This window comes from Manis javanica, chromosome 9 (genome assembly GCF_040802235.1).
Source record: "Manis javanica isolate MJ-LG chromosome 9, MJ_LKY, whole genome shotgun sequence".
NCBI classification, from domain to species: domain Eukaryota; kingdom Metazoa; phylum Chordata; class Mammalia; order Pholidota; family Manidae; genus Manis; species Manis javanica.
The window spans coordinates 10,266,655-10,290,285 of record NC_133164.1 but is presented as its reverse complement, the minus strand read 5'-3'; the positions used below and the strand labels follow the sequence as shown (position 1 = coordinate 10,290,285).

Genomic DNA, 23,631 nt, shown 5'->3' with positions numbered 1-23,631 from the left:
GTTCCTAGTAGCCTAAGCAATTCCAGCTCTCCTCTTAACCTCGTACTGTGACATGAATGGACATTTTGTAACTAAGAAAGAGAAAGAGATAAGAAAAAAAAAGTAGAAAGAGAAAGAGATGTTTAGGCATGCATCTGTGCCATGCTGAAGATCCAGAGGTATAAATAGCAATGGATCACTAATGTTTTTATTTTTATTTTTAACTCCAAGCACCACCCATGCTAGTTAAAATTGTAAACATAGAAATAGTGGGCTGCTTCTTATTAGAGTTGTTTTCTCTGAAGCAGGCGCTGCAGGCCTCCTGCGTGGTGCTTATTGGATCTAATGTCTTAGAAAATGATATTGCTCTTTAATATAGTACTATATTATTATTAGCTATTATTATCAATACTACTAATGATAGCTATGTTATTATTAGCCCCTATTAAAGGCCTTCTTAAGAAACACAAATACACTGTAGGTGACTACTTTAAATCTTTTTCTTTGGGAATTTCTTTAGTCTTCCTCAAAAACACCATAACAGTAGTTTTTGAAAATATAAATTTGACTTAGAATATGGCAGTGCTTCCACAGTCTCATTGCAAAGTTTCATGTAGCAGTTCTAAGGTTGCAAATTGTGAATAAGATCTATGTGCTCTCATTTCTTAGCTTAGCAATTCATTTTGCTTACAAGAAGACCAGTATTAGACATGAGACAGGCAGGTCACTTTAACTTTTCTCCTTTCGTATATGTGCTGCCAAAGTAAGCACTAACTTTTCTCCTTTCGTAGCACAGGATGTTTTCAGATCCTCACAGGATGTTTTCAGACCCTCTCCCTGATTAAAGACTACCTCCACATGGCACAGCAGGGAGGCCCACCACCATAGAACTCTGAACATCTCGAAGATCACTTGAGTCTGATGGACATCTCTATAATCTGCTCTTCCATCTCTGCTCCAAATGTTGGTTTTTATGGTGTTGGGAAATCTAGAACACATTTTCCTCCTTTATCCGAAAATTCTCATTTGCTAGACAAGTATAAATATTTCAAAAACACAATTTCATTGTAAGACTCAGGGAGTTGTAAGAATCTCAGTGTCACCTAGCATGTTTCAGGGCTGTAATAAATATTAAATAGCAGCAATAACTCTTTACCTCAAGTTTCTCCACTGTTCACTTTGTATAAAAGTCTGTGTAGCAAAATGTTATGCCCTTAACTCATAAAGTTGCCATTAAATAAATGTAGGTGGGTCCTGTGAGATTTCAGCAGTCATTCATTCATCCATCAAATCTATATTGAGGAACACCATGTTCATGTGGCCCTTGAGATCCATCAGTGAGCAGAACACACAGTCCTCCTGAAACTTAAGTTTTAGCAATCTAACAACAAACAACAGAGATAATAAGCAGATAACACAGAATTTTAGAGGATAGTGAAAGAAAAAGTGCAGCAAGGCAAAGGAAATGGGTGGCAGGAAGGAGGGCAGGTTGCAATTTTAAATAGGGGAGTAAGAATAAGCCCTATTGAGAAGGTTAAATGTGAGCAGAGGCTTGAAGGAGGGAGGGTCTTTACATTACATATCTGGGAGAAGAGGGCTCTTGGGAGAGGGAACACTGTCTGCCCAAAGATAGCAAGGAGGCCTGTGGGGCTGTTGTGGCGTGAGAGAGGGATACAAAGCAATAGGAGATGAAAAGGAGGAGGTGATGGAGACCAAATTGCTGTAAAAATTTTGACCCTTACTCCATGTGAAGTGGAGAAACATTGCAGTTTTGAGCAAGAGAATCATGATAGGACTAGAGAAAGGACTCATATTTTAAACTGATGCCTCTGTAACCTGTGTTGAGAGTAGACTGTAGGGAACAAGGGTAGAAGAACTAGGGAGACCATTCAAGGTGGTTGCCTTGATCCAGTTGAGAGCTGATGGTAGGCTCAAACCAAAGTGGAATGGATGGAGTAAGGTATATTTTGGATATATTCTGAAGCAGAACCAATAAAACTTCTGGTGGATTGAATGTTTCTCAGTTGGAAATAAGAGAAGAATCATGGGTGACTATCAAGGTTTCTGACTTGAATGACTGGAAGGAAAGAGCTGTCTTCAAATGAGATGGGAGAGGCTACAGACGGAGCATGGTTTTCTTGGGTTTTGAAGCTGGGAGAGGGAAGGATCAGGAGTTTAGCTTTGAACATGCTGAATTTGAGATTATCTATGAGAAATATAAGTGGAGATGCCTAGTTGGCAGTTGAATATAGGAGTCTGGTATTTGGAAGACAGACCTGGACTGGAGACTTAGAGTAAGTTGCTGGCATAGAGATGGTAAGCAGTAAAACCGGGTGGGGTCACTTTGGGAGGGAGTATAAGACTGAGTGTCAAAGTCAGTATAAGTCAAACCTAGGATTGACTGTGGGACACTTCAACATTAAGGGGCAGGAAGTGAGTAGGAAGAACCAGAAAAGGAGGAATAGCAAGCAGTAGGATAGGATGATGACCAAGGAGTGTGGATCTGGAAATCAAGTGAAACCATCCAGGCCTTTCTTGGCCTTTTGTCTAAGATCAGGTGTAACAATGTATCAAGGTGGGGCGGGCATGGGTGGTGGTAGTGATTGGGCCATTGTTGCTGGTGGGTCAAGTTATTTGGGAACTGAGAACTAGCTACTGGATTTAGGAACATGGGGTTATTGGTGGCTTCAACAAGAGCAGATGTGGAGGTTTGGGTTTTTCCTTATTTTCTTCCTCTTTATGGGAGGACAAAGTTTAAATATAACCGTATTTGGAGCGCTCATCAATCTTTATGGTTGACCCTGCACCTTCTACTGGAATACACATTAAAGGGACCAAAACCATGAGTGATCTCTACTATATAAAATACATGCATAGCAGCTTTATTGAACTATAATTTAGATATCATACAATTTACCAACATAAAATATATAATTAAGTGGTTCTCAGTCTATTCACAGAGTTATGCAACTATCACCACAGTGTTAAAACATTTTCATCGCCCCAGGAGTAAACCTCATACCTATTAGCTGTCATTATTCCCAGACTCTCCAGCCGTAGACATCCACCAAGCTACCTTCTGTTTCTATACATTTGTCTATTCTGAATATTTTATATAAATGGAATCATATAATATGGTCTTTTGTGGCTGGCTTTTTTTCTTTAGTGTAATTTTTTAAGGTTCATCCATGTTCTAGCTTATTCCTTTCTATTGCTGAATAATGTACCACTATATGGATATACCACATTTTATTTATTCCTTTGATCAGTTGATGACCTTTTGGGTTGTTTTTGCTTTTTAGATACTGTGAGTCATACTGCTGTGCATATTTGTGTGGACATGTTTTCTGGGGTATATACTTAAGAGTGGAGTTAGATTTTTGCTTTCTTGCTAGTATTACCAAGCAGCAAATACTGGTACTGCCACAGTTTCAGGGCTAGAGGTCAAAAAATCAGACAAATTGAAAAGTAGGACCTAGGGCACAACTCTCTTTTTTTTTCTTTCCCGGGTCCCTAGGTTCCTATAGCTACTTTTACCCATAGTTTGTTGTTGAATTACTGCAATGCTCTATGAATGAATATTTTTCCTTCTTTGTTTTGAAGCATAATCCTTTATAGTAAGGCGCATCAAAAGGGCAGAGTGAGGAACAGAATCCTCCTGCATTGCCTTATTGAAAAAATAGTTATTTCAGAATCCAAGTCATTGTTTATTTTAGATGCATAAAAATCTTCAAGTTGATTTCCTTACAGCATCTTCAAAATAAAGATGACAGGAAAGGCAGCCAAATACATTGACTTAGGGGAAAAAAAGACTTGTAATTGCTTATCAGTCCACTGATTTACTTCTGGGGGGCACCAATTACAAATCTCACACATGTGGCTTTTTCAGTGGGATTGTATTAATATGAAAGGGTTTTATCAGATATGATCACATGTGAGTGCATGTCCGTGTATGTGTGTGCGCATGCGTGCATGTGTGTGGTTTTAAACATGTCCGTAATGATTTCCCAAGTGCTTTTTTGGCCTTGATTATTAAAGCTTGTGTGTTTGCGATTTATTGGCAAAATGCCTTTAGTGAAGAAAAAATATAGTGTTCTCTTGGTTCTTTGCCCAAAGTAATTTTGGAGAAGTCTGTGACTGTGTTTAGTTCATGTCATTCATTGGAGACCAGTCATTGTAATTACATTTGATCACAATCAGTTTACAGTTGTTTTATCATGTTTTCATGCTGAATATCTACTCAGACATCATAGCAAAACTTAATGGCTACTGTTTTATTTGTGCATAAAATGTTTTATAGCCTTTTTTTGCAGTACACATCAGGTTTCAATCATCACTGCTGCATAGTAGAGGAAAGCAATGGATAAAGAACTATCAAAAATCCTTAACTACATAAAATTTTATTTTAGGTCACCTTGCCATAAAAGATATTGAATGCATTTTGTGGTTTTTACTCCTGATATGTTAACCATTGTTAGAAGGGTTAAAATATTTGCAGAAAACCATATGAAATGTGGAACTTAATTCACCTAAGATGGCTTTCATTTGTGTTCACTTACCATTGGAAATGGGTATGCCAGGATTTGGGGTGACTTCTAGGTGAAAGGCAGCATATTGTTATTCTTAGGACTTAAAAGCGGGTTATCTTCTTAGCTGTAAGGTTAAACATTTTGCCTTTGTCATTGCAGAAAGTCTGCCCTAACATCTGCACTGTGTGGCAGTTACATTACAGGATGTTATTTACAGCGAGCAAATGCTGGAGGCTCTCATGTATCAGACACTCCCTGATCTGTTAATTGTGCAAGTGTTGCTTCACCTGTGAGTTTGGGCGAATTCACTAGTTATCTGTCAAGTGTCAGTTCTCACCATTCCTTTTTTCCCAAAAGGTTAGTCCCTATCCCTTCTGAAAACTACTGTTAGTCTGTATGTTTGAGTCTTCCTGCTTGAAGAAGCCCCAGTCAGAAAAGTGTAATTAATTTTCTGTAAAAGTGTAAAAAGGAAACTTTGACATCCAGCTAAGAAAATTAGTTTGCATCAAAAAAGGCAAGATAAAGGATTAAAGAAATTTTAGTCCTAATCTAATTAACACCAATTAAAAGATGCACATGAATTTGCACCAACAAATTGTTAATTATGTACCAATTTGCCTTTTTTATGACAAAGTCAAAATTAGGGAAGTGTTATTATTATTATTTTTTATTATGGTATCATTAATATACAATTACATGAGCAACATTGTGGTTACTAGATTCCTCCCATTATCAAATCCCCACCACATACCCCATTACAGTCACTGTCCATCAGTGTAGTAAGATGCTATAGAATCACTACTTCTCTTCTGTGTGCTATATGCCCCTCCCCGTGCTTCCACCCCCCACATTATGTGTGCTAATCGTAATTCCCCTTTTTCCCCTTATCCCTCCCACCCTTCCCACCCATCCTTCCCAGTTCCTTTCCCTTTGGTAACTGTTAGTCCATTCGTGGGTTCCATGAGTCTGTTGCTGTTTTGTTCCTTCAGTTTTTCCTTTGTTCTTATACTCCACAGATGAGTGAAATCATTTGGTACTTGTCTTTCTCCGCCTGGCTTATTTCACTGAGCAAAATACCTTCTAGCTCCATCCATGTTGTTGCAAATGGTAGGATTTGTTTTCTTCTTATGGCTGAATAATATTCCATTGTGTATATGTACCACATCTTCTTTATCCATTCATCTACTGATGGACACTTAGGTTGCTTCCATTTCTTGGCTATTGTAAATAGTGCTGTGATAAACATAGGGGTGCATGTGTCTTTTTCAAACTGGGCTCCTGCATTCTTAGGGTAAATTCCTAGGAGTGGAATTCCTGGGTCAAATGGTGTTTCTATTTTGAGCATTCTGAGGAACCTCCATACTGCTTTCCACAATGGTTGAACTAATTTACATTCCCACCAGCAGTGTAGGAGGGTTCCCCTTTCTCTACATCCTCCCCAACATTTGTTGTTGTTTGTCTTTTGGATGGTGGCCATCCTAGGAAAATATTATTATCTTTTTTTGTTTTAGGAGATTTCCAGAGCATGTTTATTACAATCATCTTCTGTGTAATTAGAGAAAAGGTAAGCGGTAGGAGTCAGTGTGAAATATTTCACTCTCTTGATATTTTCATATAGGTTAACTCTTTAAAGATGAGAAGTACAAGATAATTCTCCTTGTATTCAATTACTTACCAGATATCTAACGAGTACCTACTATGTCCTAAATCCTTACTCCATGCGGTGAAAACTGATCATGCAGTATGCACCAATTGGTTTTTCTCATTCAAAATATTTTAACTGTAGTACTGAAAGCCTTGTGACCTGAATTGTATAGCTGATTAAAATTATAAATGTTATAAAGGGAGAATTGAACTTTTCTGGGGCCTCAAGAAATTCTCTTTGATGTCCCAGAACTCCTCTTTACCAGCGTGGCCTTTGGAGTATTCTGCTTATGTCTTCCTCACTTGCAGATCTGTGTTTCTGTTTAACAGAGTGTTACTGAGATGTCCACTGTGCTGGGACTTGCTTTTTACCTTTTGAATCATTCTTATAGCTCCTCAGATGGTGATCTGAGTAATTGTGTAGGGGATGGTGAAGCCCAGACCTGTTGTATCTGCAAATGATGCATCTGTCCAAGTGTCATGTAATGAGTAACCACAATCCACTTTATATAAGCCATATTTCTTCTGTTTCCAAAATGGGAGGGGGGAAAGGAGAGAGAAATGTCTGCTAGAAATGGGAAGAAAAGCCTATCTGTGGATTCCTCTAGCCATTAATTATATACAAAATTCAACAACTGCCCTCAGATTTCCAGGAGCCTATTTTTAAACTTCACCCAAAGAAAATGTTTAGCCAACTAGGTCCTGGTGTGAGAAATAACATTATAAAGAACAATATAAATTATTGTCTAGTGTATATACTTAGAATTTAAATAACAATATCTAAATTGCCAGGTTTTATTCTTGGAACAATAGTTAATATAAAAAATTAGGAATTCTTAGTTTCAGTTTTTCAGTATTTGTGCTGGAAACTTTAGCATTGATCATTTTGCCCTATAACAAACTACTTTAAAGTTACTTCTACTGGCTCATATTTTCATGGGTAATGGCGGTTTGAAGTTGGCCTATTAATGGGAGAATTTCAATATGGCAATGCCTATGACAACAAATGGAAGGTGTTATTTAAAAACGTCTTCCCTCACACCTTCACAAGAGAATATCTGATACCATCTTTGATTTCTAGAGCATCCATTATCTCTGCACTCATACCCGCAGATCTCTGCAGATGCAGTGCACTTCCATTAAAAAAAAATGTATTTCATAAATTCCATGTGAAACGTTTTGTGACTCAAGTTAGAAGGCAAATAATGTGGCCTGGTAAAATGGCGTTAGTAGGGTTGGTATAGCAGTTGACTGACTGATAATCCTATTGCATTAAAAGAAAAGAATGATACCTAAGTTGAGCAAGTCTTATAAAAGACACTTTTTTCATGAGGTCTCTAAAAATAATGGACAAGGGCTGGTCAGCTAACAGACCAAATCTCTCACCCATAATCCAAAGCCTTGTTTTCATTATTAGTAGAAAAGTTTATTCGTATTATATCTAAGTAAGATCTTGAGTTCTCCAATGTGCTTCCATCACTGAATGATGATGATTCCCATAAGAGCGGAATAGGCATTTGGAGGGTGTTCTCTGGTACTGCTCCTGTGTGCCTGTGGAATGAATTATGTGTGCTCCGTAGCTAGTGTTCCTTTGACCAGCAGTGCAGACATGGTGGCCTCTGAGATTAAGCTTCTAGTCTGTGGTCTCCCAATAGATTGCTTGTGTTTCTCTCACTAACCTGAAACCTTAGTCTTATTGGCATCAAGCTTGAACCAAATAAACAGCTTAGTTGTAAAAATGCATCACATTTTTTCTGATGTTTTACTGCGGCCTATCCTACATGCTCTTTCCTATCCCATTAAAGGAAGAAAAAAAATTAAATTTTTTCTATCAATTTTAATTTTCCCCTTGTGATTATTTTGGACAAGAGTTATGACATCAGAAGATTATGAAAGGAGTCATCTGTCTGTGAACAAAGTCTTTAAGAAGGGTGTAGTACTACAGTTTACTGAATCTAAACAGGCATGAAAACTAAGTTCAATGAGTGATTTGGGATTGGATCATGGGCCAGAAAAAAAGGACATAAACATTACTGGGATAGCTGATGAAATCTGAATAAGATCTGTAGACTATAGCATTGTGTCAGCATTATATTTCCTGGCTTTGATCATTGTGGTGCAGTTGTGTAGGAGAGTGTCGTTGGTTTAGGGGATTATTTAGAGGTACAGGGGAACGATGAATACAATTGACAAGTGGTTCAGGAGAAAAGGTAAACATACGTAATATAAGAACATCCATCCATCCGTCCATCAATGACTGCAGTAATAAAGCAAATGTGACAAGGTGTTAATGGTGAATCTGGTTAAGGGGTATTTCAGGACTTTGCATGCTGTCATTGTAACTTTTCCTGTTAGTTTGAGATTATTTTAACATTGAGAAAAAATTAAAGTAGAATGCTCGGTTCTTCCCTCAAATTAATTAACCTTGTGTATGACTCTGGAAAGAAATAAGAGGTTCTACTGCAACAGGGATTCACAGACAAACGGTGTCCCATGCTGCCACTGTATCTCAGGCAGGGGGTCAGTCATACTGACTCTGCCAGTCAAAATAGATTCTTAAGATGAACTTTCACCGGACAGATTGGTTATATAACAGTTAAATGTATTTCTTTAAAATCTACCAGCCTGATGGAACAACAAACTAAATGATCCCTTCCAACTTTACAAATAACAAGATAAAATGTTCCCAAGTCCATTTATTTCTCATATACACCTCCCCTGTAAGATTGAGCCAGGGGTTTAAGTGAACACCAGAAGTGAAGTTCACTGTATTGTATGTTCCCTTTCAGGCAGGACTTCACAAAGACCCTCTATTATAAAGAAAACAACCAGCCAATAAAACAGTATTAGAGTATATTATATATGTGACCAATCATTTTATAAAATCTCATGTAAGCCTTCAGGCATAATTGGAGTTCTTAGCAAAACACTTTGGTTTTTAATATTTCTATGACCCTCTAAGGGGAACTTAGCAATTACTCTTAAATTTTCAAAGTGGTGCTTGGAGTTTTAGCTGTGTGACTTCCATTAAAGCCCATAGGAGTCTTGTTGCTAAAACATCACACAACTCATGAAAATGTGTTCCTTCTTGTGAAATTGTTAGAAGTAATGGGTATGGAAGTATAGCCCAGTATTTCTGGTACATTTATAGGCTTTCTCACTTGTTTCAAATTTTATACTTTTATAAAAACTCAACAGTTCTATAGGAATTGAAGAAAAAAGAAAAAGCCTATTATGATTATTCCAAAAGTGAAGGGTAGAAAAATACAGTAGAACAGATAAAAAATAGAAAATAAAATTTAAAATGATTCTTCAAGAAAATCCAAATGTTTAAAAATATTTATATCTTTATTTCAAAATTAATTTATCAGCTCCCAGATTTTTATAGTATGCTGTAAAGTAATACCATTTTTTAAATGACATTTAATGACTTTCAGTACAAACACATACAAGGTTTGGGTTTTCAGCCTCCTCCTCTATTGAAATCTACATAGCATCATCTAAGCAAAACTTTAGTCCTTCAGATAGGGGAGTCTTCCCAGGAGATAAGGCTTGAAGTTGTGGAGTCCACTCTCTTCCAGGAACCTTACACATATGCTCAGCTCAAGGGCTGGCACAGCATCAACTAGTGGCCTTGCTGGTGATGCAGCCAAGGACTCTCAGGGTGCACCCTAGTCCCTCTTCAGGCAGAAACATCTCCGGAATTGTTTCCTCAGCCCTTTGTGGGACACTCAAGACCAGGAGTTGGCTCAGACATAAATGTATTTGCTTCAACACATTCAGAGTGAGAGCAAAGGGGGATGTGAGATAAAGTGGGGCCTCAATGACTACGCCTTGAGGTTTATCATTGGCCTGGCCCAGGAGTGCTGTGTTTTGCTGTAGATTCTTTTACTAACCAGTATTGATTGAATTTACCCATCTTACTCATTTTTGTATCTCAGGCATTATTTTTTCCTGAAATCTCTAGTAATGTCCAAACAGTAGATTTTAGGATAAGTTTTTTTTAATGGAGAACCAATTTTTCAGCATAGCATTGAATGAATATTATCAGGCGTGAGCTCTGCCACCAAATTGAAGTGTCCCAGCGGGAGTCAGATTTAGGGACTGTCTAAATAAGGGAATTTCAGAAAGGCAGGGGGAAATATCAAGGTACCAATGGAAGGAAATAAACCATTGTTCCTTTAAAAGGCATAGTAACCTCGATAATGAGAGGCTATGAAATAGTTCTTTTTATAACAGTAACTTCTTAACTTCACAGCTCTAAGAGCTCCTAGGGTCACTTGTGGAGAGCCCCAGGGCTACACCTGCCTTGCATAGATTAGGGCCTGCTGCAGCTGCCTTCATTTGCAAGACTTAAGGTGTAGCCTGATGAGGCTGTGGGTCTCAGCAGGGGGCTCTCCTCCATCTCCAGCAGGCGGGCATTTCAGATTACGATGGCCATTGCTAGCCAGGCCCCAAAATTACTAGATGAGGCAGGTAACTATTTCCTGAGTTTTATGTGTCAGACCTTGCAAAGTATGAAGTGGGAACCCTTATATACAGCTGCCTTGAATTTCTCGTGTCTTTACCAATCAGCCCTGCTGAAGGGCAGTGGCCTAAACCGTTTCACATGTCCACGGGCCAAGCTTGCCTTTGGCACATAAACATGTTTATAAGATCATGTGAATGTATAGGATGGTCTACTGATGAGAACCTTTACCCATCAGCATTGGTCTGGGAGTTGGATATACTCTTTCTCTGTATGTGCATTCAGTTCACAGAAAATACCGTTAGGATAATTCTTGTGTGTTCTCTACAGGAAGGAAGTAGTATACTGCTTGTGAATGGTAGGCTAAATGAGGGAGGAATCATTAAAGGATTTTAATAGACTTCTGAGCCAGAAGACATAAGGGACTATAGTTATGTTTCCTTAATTGAGAAATATTTGGCAGTTTGAGGAGACTAAATCAATTTTTCATTACATACCTGGTCAGGGACTAAGCTGAATGTTTCTTTAAGCAATTTGATAAAATGCACATGGAAGCCTTGTTAGTTATGTGAGAATATGTATGAAGTGCTTATCATCTCTCCTGTGGGTGCCTGAGTATCAGATACTTGGTTTACTGTGTTCGGCTGAAAGCTTCTGTTCTAATTTCTAATGAACTTTACCACCAGACTACTTGATCACGACTCAACCCAGGAACAATGCAAATGGAATTGCCCCCTGATGGGGAGGAATGGGCCCAGATGGCCCTTAAAAGGTGATAATTAGGAAATATAGCATATCTGAGTAGCTAGAAAGAGAGAAACTTGTTAAAGACAGTCAATCTGTTTGAAGCAATGGCCTTTCCCTTAATTATATGCATTTTCATTTAGAGTTGCTTTAAAGTAAAATTTTCCCAGGAAAATTTTTCATTAGTAGCTAAAACCTAGAAACCACACACATTTTGTTGTTGTTGTTGCTACTCTGTTTCAGATTATTTAAAAAACTCTTTCCTTCATACATTTTTTGTTTTCTAGATCTGTGTAACAGACTTGCTGTGTGTGTTTCAGGGGGCTGTTTTAGGTTATTTTAGCTCTTATGCTAAAACAGTGGGGGAGTGATTAAAAGTGAGAAAAATATTGGTATATATTTGTAAACTGAGCTTTTAAAATTAAAATAGTTACAGGAGATTAGGGTCTGTGATTTCATACAGTAAGATTGCCTTAAATGTATTGCCTACTTGGCAGCATAATCTCCAGATTCTTCTTGAATATATCAAATAATTTTACATATGACAGTTGGACATTTTAAGCATTATATTTTTATCTGAATTAGCATACTTCGTTTGCTAATGTAACATTCCTTTGGCTTTTCTTTAGTCACTTTTTTTAGTGTACAAATTTGGCATTACTAGAAGACTAACAAGTGAACTGAGAATGAAGAAGTGGTGATAAAAAGAGAAGAAATATGCTCAATATATCTCTTCCAGCTTCTTCATGGAGGGGAGGCTGGTGAAATAGCTGTTCTGGGAATCAAAGCATAGAGGAATAGCTCTAAAGGCCGAAAGGCAACTTTTTCCTTACTTATGAAATCAGAAAATAAAATTACATTGAAGTGCTAAATCATATTATTCCAGATACCTTGGCAGTCCTATTTGGGCAGATGAGTTGCTTTCCTGAAGCGACTCAACACCATCATTCATCCTGCCAAAAGCCAGTGTACAGATGCCCCTTTGGGACTGTGGCCAAGGTAAGACGTGCACTTCCCAGATCTGAACGCTCAGGTTTTGAAGGACTCTCCATAAAATAAGCCTCACACCTCAAGGACTGCCCCTCCTGTCCTTATTAGCAAGTAAGTAAGCTTAAATATAGGGGGCCTAGAATCTAGTCCTTGGGGCTTAATACAAATTCATTAAGTATCTTCTTCCATTCAAAAACCTCTTAGAGATTCTTTGACGTTTTAAGCCTCGTTATTGAAAAATAGATACAGTCCATTCTCAATTTCAGGATTCCAGAAGCACATACATCAAAACAGAATGGAGAAGCTTCATGCTTTCCTTTAGCAAGCTTCAGGGAAAAATAGGATCAAGAAATAGCCATAATCTTACTATGCTGATGGACAGTGATTGCACTGGGGTGGGGGTGGGGGCTTGGTAAAGGGGTGAATGTTGAAACCAGTGTTGCTCATGTGAAACCTTCATAAGACTGTATATCAATGATATCTTAATTAGAAAAAAAGAATGAGCCTTAAGTGCACTATTAGCAGGACATTTTTAATTGTGTCCTTGCAACCATTGATAGGTGGTCCCAAGGGAAATGATTTGGTTCAAAAGTCTTGGGTTTTCAGTGAAAAACAAAAATTATTTAGTGCAGACATGCTTAAGGGAATAAAAAGTCATGAGGAAATTGTAGGTAAAAAATCTTTACCTATCTTTAATTGCATGATTCACAGTAAGGAGTATAGTTCACATACTATGTGCCCAACTTTACCTGTAAATGAAAGTATGCTTTTTGAAGATTGTACTCAATTATTTCAATTTAGTAATTGCAAAAAAGATCTGTCACTGTTTACTGAGCAGTTACATTTATTTATTGTTACTTTCTAGATGCAGCCTGACTTGAAACCTTAATAGTTGACGTTTTTATCCATCCCATAAGAAGCTCTGAGGAGAAAAGCAGCTTCAACTTTTCAAGTGTCTTTGTTTTTAAAGGGACTTTAATTTGACCAAAACCTAACTTGCCTCTTAAGATAACTAAAACATGATTGCTATAGCAATATTTGGAATTTTTTTTTTAACAACAAATACAAAGAACTGAGTTGAAATAGTCCAGGAGATGGATGTCAATTAACTCTGCATTCTTTTTTAGAATCTTTTATTAATTAGTTCACTAGACTCAAATAGGTTACATCCTCTAAGCAGTAAATTGCATTCCATTTGCAAGCTCTGTGGATGAAATTTGCATGTGGCCTAAATGCTATTCACATTGTTGTGTTAAGTAGCATTTTATCTCTCTGGAGCATCCCCCTATTCTCAATTGGAAGTTTTATCTACTTTTCTTGCTAGAAGGGAAAGTCACATGGAGTTTGGTCATTTGGCGCCATCTTCTTTTTTATTGTTAAATCCACCAAAGCCGGTCATGCCTGGTGATACCAGGAAAGCTCTTTCCGGTGTTCCGGTCTGCTAAACATTTGGAGTTCTTTGATGCTTATTTATGTGGAATGTTTTCAGCTTCTGTCTTTGCTTCAAGAGCTGATTAAAAGGAGCCTTAAAACAAATAATAAAAGAAGGTAGTTTTTGGTGTAGGTTTTTCCTTTCTGAAATCTTCCCTTGTTTTTCCCCCATCCCTCATTATCACCTTCCCCCTCTCCCCAACAGCATGTACTTTTTCTTTTTTTTAGAAGTATTTTAGGAAGCCCATTAATATTGCACAGCTTGGAGCATAAAGGAGAACTGGGTGACACCCCACCACAAATTGGTCAAATGGTCAGTGTTCCACTTCTGTTTATCATGATTTAAAAATGTTCCTGAACAGCTGCCCTTCGGAGGCTGTTGGTACTTAGACCCTCCTGTCATTTATCTAACTTGTAAGCACAAATCTTTTGAAAGAATTAATAGCGAACTTAAATATGAGAATCTACCATTTAATGGGGTGAATTCCTTTTTAATACATAGTTTTCAATATAACAGGAGGGATCCCATCTATTTTAAAAAATCATTAATCACATACTTCTGACATTTTCCCTTTGAATTTCCTCAGGGGGAAAAGTTATTTGAATAACAAACAAACAAACAAAACCCCCTCATCACAAATAGCTGTCAACCTCCTACTTAAAACAAAAGCTTTCTGTCATACTGAGACCTACAGTGTCCTATTTGGTTAGAGGCAGCAGGGTGGTATAGACACTATGCAGAGAGGCTGGGTTAATAAGCACTTTCTGGGTTTAGTGTCTCTCCCGATTAACTCTTGGATGACTACTTTGAATATCTAACCCACTCTCACTGCCCCATGCAGAAACTCCAGCACGGTAAGCTTCTTCTGTAGTTGCCTCTCCCTTGATGCCCTGGCAGTAGATAGCATGAAAATTGATAAGTACTATGGTTTTCAAATGTATTGAAAGCAAAAAGCTTAAGCATTACTTGACCAAAGGACCATTTTGTTAATGAGTATCTAAATTGGTCCAGAGTTATAAATAAGCTGTACAAACTAAGTTGTAGACACATATCTTTAGGTCTTTAGTTCGAACGAGCTCTTACATAGAAACACTGATTTATGTTTTTGGAGGAGGTAGTCAGGGATCAGAAACCTTCCCCTGGCCTCTCAGTTAGTATTCCCTGAAGGAGCTTTCAGAGCTCCAAGTTTCAAATGCATTTTGTGTAATGAAATTGGGGCCAAAATTATATTCTTTTTTGTGATTATATATTAGATTAAACCATGTGAAATTTTGACCTATAAAAATGACACTGGAGTACCAAATTTTTTTTAGTGTAGTAATACCTCCTGATAAGAAAATAGAGAATTAAGCTTGAAGAATTAGACTTTCAGCTCATTGTAAGCAAATAGTGACTCCCTCCTTACTTCCCTCACTTTCTTCCTTCCTTCCACAATGACTTGTTGAGCCCCTTCCATGTGTTGCTGATTCTAGGACTACAGATAAAATGTACAGTCACTGCCCCTAGATCGCTTAAAGGACAAATAAATACAAGCTGCGCCATGTGATGATGAAGCAGAGCCTAGGAGCTGGGAGGGAACATAGCACAGAAGTCTAGAATCCTCAAAACCTGAAGCCCACGCTGCACAGAGCTCCAGGCGCCTGAGCTTTTAGAATGCTTTTTCTATGGGCTGTATCAAAATAGTAATAGTTTCATAAAGTGAAAACTGTCACTCCTTCATGGTGAGAAGATATGGAAATGAGCAATGAATCCCAAGACTTAGTTGTTTTCTTCATTCATTCACTTAATTCATTCATTTCATTTAAAGAAAATGCTTAGAATCCTTAGCATGTTCTTAATATAAGAAGGGGCACTATATGTAACAGCCCTATTCCCTTAGTCACAATTACTCCCAACCCTAAGCATTTTTGAATAATAATTTTATTGAGATACCATTCAAAATACCATAAAACTCACCCTCTTAAAGTATACAATTCAAAATTTTTCAGTCTATTCACAAAGTTGTGCACAATAACGACTGTCTAATTCCAGACATTTTCCTCACCCTAATAAAAAACCCCACACCCATTAACAGTCACTCCACATGTTCCTCAGTTTCCTTCTCTTGGTAACCCTGATCTACTTGTTGAATCTATGGATTTGCCTATTCTGGACATTACATATAAATGTAATTGTATGACTGTACCCTTTTGTGCCTGATTTCTTTCATTTAGCATGATGCTTCAAAGCTCATCTCTCTTGTGGAATGGATAAATGTTTATTCCTTTTTATGACCAATAATGTCTCATTGCAGGAATAGTCTATGTTTTATTTATCCATTCATCCATCATAGACATTTGGCTGTTGTGAATGATGCTGCTGTGAACATTAGTATACATTGTGGGCGTACATCTCCATTTCACTTGGGTATACCTAGGAGTGGAATTGCTTGTTAGGGTAACTGTGTATAACATTTTGAGGAACTGGGATGCATAACCTTTTGTGTCTATGTTATAAAACTAATTATGAAGCAACTTACAGTCGATTATCATTAAGCCTGTCTCTTCCACTAGGTTTTAAGTTTCTTGAGACAGGGTTTCTCCTTGTTCATCTTTGAATCCCTCTTCCTCTCTAGACCTGCACCCACCAAGGGTCACAGGAGGTGTCAGAAAGTTGTTGAGACTCTAGCTGACCAATGAATGCAATGTCTATTGGCTATGAAATCCCCAGACCCCTGTGATCCTCCCCCTCTTCAACAACTGACAGCTTGTTAGGAATGGAAGCTCTATATTATCCATTCCAGCTGGTTGCTGACCCTCCTTACTGCAGTGCGGCCTTCACCTGAATCTTGGGATTCTCCAGGCTGCCCACAGCAGTAGTCAGGACCCACTCTGGTTTATGCAGATACTTTAACAGAGGTTATTTTAAACACCGTTAAAACCTAAGCACAGGCAGAGCTGGTAGAAACCCTGACATTTAGGGACACACCTGCTGTTTAACATGGTTCCCACATCTACTTTAGGGGAATTTGGACCAGGAGGCCCTAAAACACCTATCCAGGCTTAGATGTGGGAGCATTGTGCAGAAGGTTTAAGAAAGCTTATTTTAAGACTTTTAGAAGGCTAGAGCAGCATCTTTTTGATTTATTCTGCTACCCTTCACTCAGAGTCTGTAGTTTCTAATAACATCTATTTCAGGTTGCATTTAAGAGACAGAGCTGGCCTCTGCTGAATTGGCCACCTTTGATGTTACAGTATGGAGGAGGGGAGGGACAGATGGAACAAAAGTCATAATTGCCCAAGTTTACAATAGCTTCCCAGCGGCAGCCGGCACAAAAGAAATGTTAATGCAATAAACTGTAAATAGAAGGAAGCTAAGCAGGATTTATCGCTGGCACAAACCTGCACCGAATCGCTGGAACCTCCTTCCTTCATCCGTGAGTCATTTCAATAGTCACAGTAGAATTGAGCTCATTTGAAAGTCAGTAACCACCCTGCATCTTCCCTCCCTTATATATCTTGCACTCCCTAAACAAACAGATTCCTGCAAAAACCTGGGAAATCTGATAAATAATTTGGGGGGAAATTATCATCACTGAGGGCCCAAATCTGAAATCCTGGCAGTGTCAAGAGCACACATCAGCTGTAAGTGTGTGCATTCCAGCTGCAACCAAAGCATGCATTTTCTATTTACTCCTCTGCATTGGGGATCTCTGCAGATACAACAGATGGCCACAGTGTTGCCATGCTTCAGCCACAAAATGAGAGGGCAGTATGTCATTCGCCAGTCAGGCGCTTACCCATCCGTCAGGGCCACTGCTATAAATGGCCTTTTTTCACATTTGATTTCCTGCAGTTTTCCTTTCCATTTAGGCTCACACATACCTTTACCTGTGTTATAATGTGTGGGGTGTTCACTGTCTCCTTGTCCAGATTGCTGGCCTGTTTGGTTTTTTAATTAGCTGAGGAGCACAGTCTAAATGGAAAATTGCTTTCTGAGATCCCCATGCTCCACTTCCATGCTGTGAGGGGCTCCCTGTAATTAAACACGTTTTAAGAATTGTTCTCTTGTGTACTTGCTGTGGACATCAGTGCCTCTCTTGCTAGCTGAAGAGTTCTGTTTCAGGCCTGAGACTTAAACATTAATACTAGATATGGTTAAAAGAAAACTTGTATATCAATGAACCAAGTCAGGGGGATTATTTTTTTCCCTTTTTGGTAGTTGGGAGAAAGAACCCCTTGGTGGGAAATGAATTTGTACACCTTTTAGGGCTAGGAAAAAGCTAAGCATGGTGGAGGCACTGAGAGGAAACTGGACAGGAAGTCAGGAGATCAGGAGCACAGATGTCAGCAAATTTCCTGAATTCGTCAGTCTCAGGCTCCTGGTTCCCACTGTGAGGAGAACAGAGTGACTTAGATATACACTCACAGATTTAGAGTTCGTTCTAGAATTCTAACTTTCAAAATGAAGTATCCATTTTTTGACATTACTGTTACACTTTCAAATACTGTACAGGTTGTTAGAACATGGACACAGAGGGACCTGTCATTGGGGTCCCTTCCTTTTGGGGGATCACCTCATTAGTAATTAACAAGGGAATGAAGGCAGCCTTTTTGAAGTTTTTGTTAAGAGGCTCAAAATATAAATTTAGTGTAATGGTCCCTAAGTCAGTATGGCCATCAGAGAAAGTCTTACACCAAAACCATGTAATAAAGATCATTCATTAGGAAAAATTATTGATACTAAAATCCATTATCTAGGTCCTAATATTATAAGACACATGGCACATAGTAAACATCAATTTGATAACTTCATAGGGGCTTAGACTTGGGAAAGAAGTAAGAAGGATGAAAACAAAGATGAGAAAAGGAAATACTTGTAGGCAAAGAGCTATACGTACTAAAACCACTATCTTTTTCACAATGTACATGACTATGTTTCATGACCTATGTCTTCTTCTGACCATGTCTTCTCTGTGCTATAGCAGAGCTCATATTTTTCCATGTTATTTCTGCTGCAGGTATTTTCCCAAACTATGGGTCATTGTACTCATACACCCTAACCCGTTTGACCAACCTCTTAGAGCTACTTCCTTATTTCTAAGTCTTAGTAGATGTTCAGGGCCTGTGACAATAGAAGGCACATGGGACTTGAATATGAATTTGAAGAACCTCAGATTTACAATTGCAGCACTCTGGGTTCCTTGTCTGTAAAATGGGCAGAGTCTGGAGATCTAGAGGTGGGCAGCTGGTGGGGTTGTTTCTAACAACCTTCCCACTTTGTATCATCTGCAAATGTGTCACGAGTTGTGATTTACTGTCACTTGGATCCTCTGTTGTGATGATGCTGCCTCTGCTTTACCCCGGAGGCTTTTAAATCTTGGGGTCAGCAGGGTGCACTGGTTCAGCAGGTGTATTTGGTTTCATGTGTTTTGTTTAATGTGTAGCAGGAAAGAGATTAATGAAGGATGTTAATGTGTTGTAACACTAAATCTGATGAAGCCTGATAGGACACATGAAACACCAATCCATATAATACACATATGTTCACATGCTCCCAAATATTTTGAAGGCACTTTGCTGGGCTATATTTTATAAATTGTTGTTATCGGATCAGCTCAGGATTGTCATGCCTTGATGGAGTTTCTAGTGGAGGGATTAGTGTCATTTCTGGGACCCCACCAGAATTCCTTTGAAGCTATAAGTACTCATGCAAAGTCATAGGTTAAATGGTTTGGGAATAAAATGTCATTTGATGTGACAGAAATGAACCCTCAGAGGCCTACACTTCCTCTGGGACTTGCTCTCACTTACAGTTTTTGTGTTAAGTAATTTTATTAACTGAGGCAAGGAGGGGCATGAGGTGACAAGGGAAATATTTTTTGCTAACATTTTAATTCTAATCATAAAATTTATTATGTGTGGTTTTATATACATTTGTAGCTATAAAGACCTGGAAGATGATGAAAGTAAAAATTAGAATGCGTTGTTTTTCTTCCCAGGTGTTATTTAAAGCCTTGTATGAATTGTCAAAAAGATTAATTGTTTTTGCTTATAGCTAAACAGATGATAAATTTAAAAATTATATTATTACTGTGTGTTAGCATAAAAGCTCTGTGTCCCAAGTGTGCCACCTTTTTCTGTTGCTGTTGACAAGGTTCACATTTTACAGCACACCGCCAGAAGGTGTTGACATATATTCAGATCACTGATTAAATGTTTTTAAAACGTGCCACTCAGAAACTAACCCTGATGTTCTTTGAAAGATTCATTTTTTAGAGTAAGATTTTTTTCTTCATCATTAACATGACAGAGATTTTAAACATTGCCATTTAAAAAAAAAACTAAGGTGATTACATATTCCTATTTTAAATTTCAGCACAAAAGAGAAAATGTTTTTCGGCATTCTCATTTCCTCTTTTCTTCACAGTAAAGGCAACAACATGGTGTAAAATTATCTGGAGGAAGGTGCTAAATGGCTACTTGTAAACACCCCTTGTTGGGCACTAGACCTGCAATGTAGGAAAATGAAGACAGTTTCTGAGGTATTGGTGCTGTAAAGTCTAGTGTTGTGACTCCTTCACAGTTCAATGCTGTGACAGCCCTTGTGCTGCAAAGTATTACAACAAACAACTCATATACAGCAGCTGAGTAGTGTTAGGAGCCCCTGTATTCTTTTCCACACTGTATGGTTTGAAGGCATCACGGGTCATGGTTTTTTGCATTTGTTGATGGAATGGGCTTCCCTTTAGACCAAGGCTTCAATGAATCCAAATGTATATTTGCTACAGGGATAAACATAATGCCTCAAGAATCAACATTTTAATGCTTTTCTGTTCAGTATTGAGGTATTTGTGGGATACTGTCAATATATTCTCTTACCTCTCTGACCACAGCAAGAAAGGACTTTAAAACAAATGATTTACTACTCATTATGGAAAAGTTGTTTTTTTCTCCCCTCCCTGATTGTCAAGATCCCTTTGTAGATATAAGTTTTAGAGCGTGAATTTTTCTCTCTTGGTACAGAGGAAGTTGACATTGCTTCAGTGATGTTGCAGAAGCTGAGGTAAGACAGCCATAAGCCCATGTCGATTGTCACTTCACCCCAGCACGGTGCAAGCTTAGAGATGTTTCAGTGACAGCCTTGGGTTCCCTCCAGGGAACCTGAATCTCGAAATGATCTCTGTGGCCAAAAGCATATAGAAAGTTATGAACAGCTATGGCAGCAATACTGATAGCTGCTGTTTATGAAGCACTTAATGCCCTTCAGGAACTGCAACCACTTCACATGTACTGTCTCATTTAATTGCAACAACGTAACAGCAGCTATGAGAGTGTGTTTATCCCCATTTTAACAAGAGAGTGAAGCAAGACTCAGTTCTGCCCCAGAAAGTGGCAGCCAACATTTGAACCCCGGTATGTCAGGTCTTAGAGCCTCCTTCACATTCATCCGGCAACAATTGATTATCCACTATGAGTTAGGCATTGTTTCCATCATATCTGTCTTTTTACTCTGTTCTTTAACTTAACTGGGACTTTTAAAATATTGGCCAATCATTGAAAAACAAAGCCTCCTGCAGAATTCCCTGCAAACCCAGGATAAAACAGCATTCTGAGAGCCTTGCGATTTCCTGCTTTAAAGAAGCAGGGAGGGGGAAGACTAAGACGCTCCCTGAAAAATACCCCTATGTGGCTCCAACTCCTCTGGCCACTGGGGATGCCTCTAGAGTTTCTGAATGTATATCTAAGCACTCCTCGGTTACACAAGAAACTGATAACATTGGTTGGCTTCTTCGAGGGGACTGAGGACAGAGGGATGGGGTGGTTGAGAGGAATACTTTTCACTGTGAACTCTTTGGTACAAATCTTTCCAAAAGAAAAGGACACTTTCTCTTAAAAAGCCACTTCAGGTCATTTAGTTGAAATGAAAATTTCACTGGACTCAGACTGTCATGCAAATGTCATTACAGATTTGTTCTTTTATTTTGTGGGTTGCTCTACCACCCAGTTCTGTTTATATTTATAACTTCATCCTTTTCCTGGGCCACCATCTCCAAGTGCACTCTCTGTTTAATTGACCATAGCCTCTTAATATGAAGTCAGGTGATATTTTTTCTTCCTACCTCTGAACTCCTGTTTTTAAAGTGTGAATCTTTTTGGATAGCATTTGTTTCATACATACGTTCTTTTCTCCACATAGGAGGTATACTTAGAAAGATTCTCGATAGATAGATAGATAGATAGATAGATACAGATATTTTTTTCCCTTTATATGAAGCGTTTGTTTTTTTCCTTGAAAACTCATCTTCTGGGTTTAGACGAAAATGGAGAATTTGACCTTGTCTTCTCCTGTCTACTTATCGGGAGCTTTCCTACTTTTGTGTCAACAGACATCAAAAACTTGTACACATATGATAATGTGCAACATGAATAAAACTATGTAGAATGCCTGTATGGTACATAAATTATGTATTTATAGAACAGAACCAAAGGTTATGTATGTAGAAAGACTCCTGTGTTCACAGGTGTCAATGACTTCTAGAGAAAGCAGTTGATATAGAGGAGAAAAGCACCTGTGGATGTTACTTATGTCAGTACTCGAGCCATCAAGAGCCAGTAAGACTTCTTTATGCTGTTAATGACACGCAGATCTTTCCTTCTCTATGAGTGTGTCATTGTTTCTTCCAAACCTTCAGATGTCTTTTTCCTTTGTCTGACATATCTCGGGGAGGAATAAAGGAAAGATTTATTCATATTATTTTGACGGTTTCTTTCTCTTTTTGGAAGTCCAGTGACCCAGTTATTGGAACATTTTAAGTCCAGCGCTGAATTTTAAAATAGCCCAGTTGGCATAGATTGATTTTCCTATACGTCTAAATCATGACAGTAAACCAATTTGGATGTAAACTAATTAGGACTTAAATAATGATCATACCCATTTACAGATCTTCCTTGACTTACAATGGGGTTATATCCTGAAATAGGTTGAAAATATTTTAAATCAAAAATGGATATAATACACCTAACCTGTCAATCAACATAGCTTAACCTTTCCTACCTTAAATGTGCTCAGAACACTTATATTAACCTCTACTACAGTTAGGCATAATCATCTAACAAAAAGCCTATTTTATAATAAAGTGTTGAGTATCTCATGTAATTTATTGAAGACTGTAATGAAAGTGAAAAACAGAATGGTTGTATGGGTACAGAATGATTGTAGGTGTGCTGGTTGTTTACCCTTGTAATCACGTGGCTGAGAGCTGTGGCTCATTGTCACTGGACAGTATTATTAGAGAGGATTGGACTGCATATCTTTAGCCTGGGAAAAGATCCAAATTCAAAATTTGAATGCATAGCACTTTTGCACCATCATGAAGTCAAAAAATTATACGGCGAACCATCCTAAGTCAGGGGCTGTCTGTACTGTTTGTCCAGTGTAATGCATGTCTCTCTTTGATAGGTTATGTATTCACATTATGACCTATGAACAGGGAAACTAACCAACATGTTGAGTACCTTCTGTGTACCATGCACTCAGCAATGTACAGACAATCCCGGAAGGGATGGGTCCACAATCCAGAATTAGGAGCTGTTGGACAGCATTCATACTGTCAGCACTCAGTAAATATCTGTTGTTTAAATTGATTAATATAAAAGGAAGTAGCACATTACATTAGAACATTTCACTGTCCTAGATTATTAAGCTCTTTGTCGACTTCATTCATCTGCACAGGTCATCGTGCAAAGGTCCTAAACTTTGTGTTTTACCTCCCTTAGCATTGTACACACAGCCAGACTCAAAAAGCACTCTGAGTTATTGAGGCATTTGGAAACCCCAGCTGCCTCCACTATACCCAGCACACT

General features: G+C 38.3%; 1 protein-coding gene across 10 annotated transcripts in view; it reads left to right on the top strand.

Annotated features, from left to right (window-relative positions):
* Nucleotides 1–23,631, top strand: part of CLYBL (citramalyl-CoA lyase) — a 269,007-nt gene that overhangs the window by 55,724 nt on the left and 189,652 nt on the right. The gene's annotated exons all lie outside the window — the stretch shown is intronic.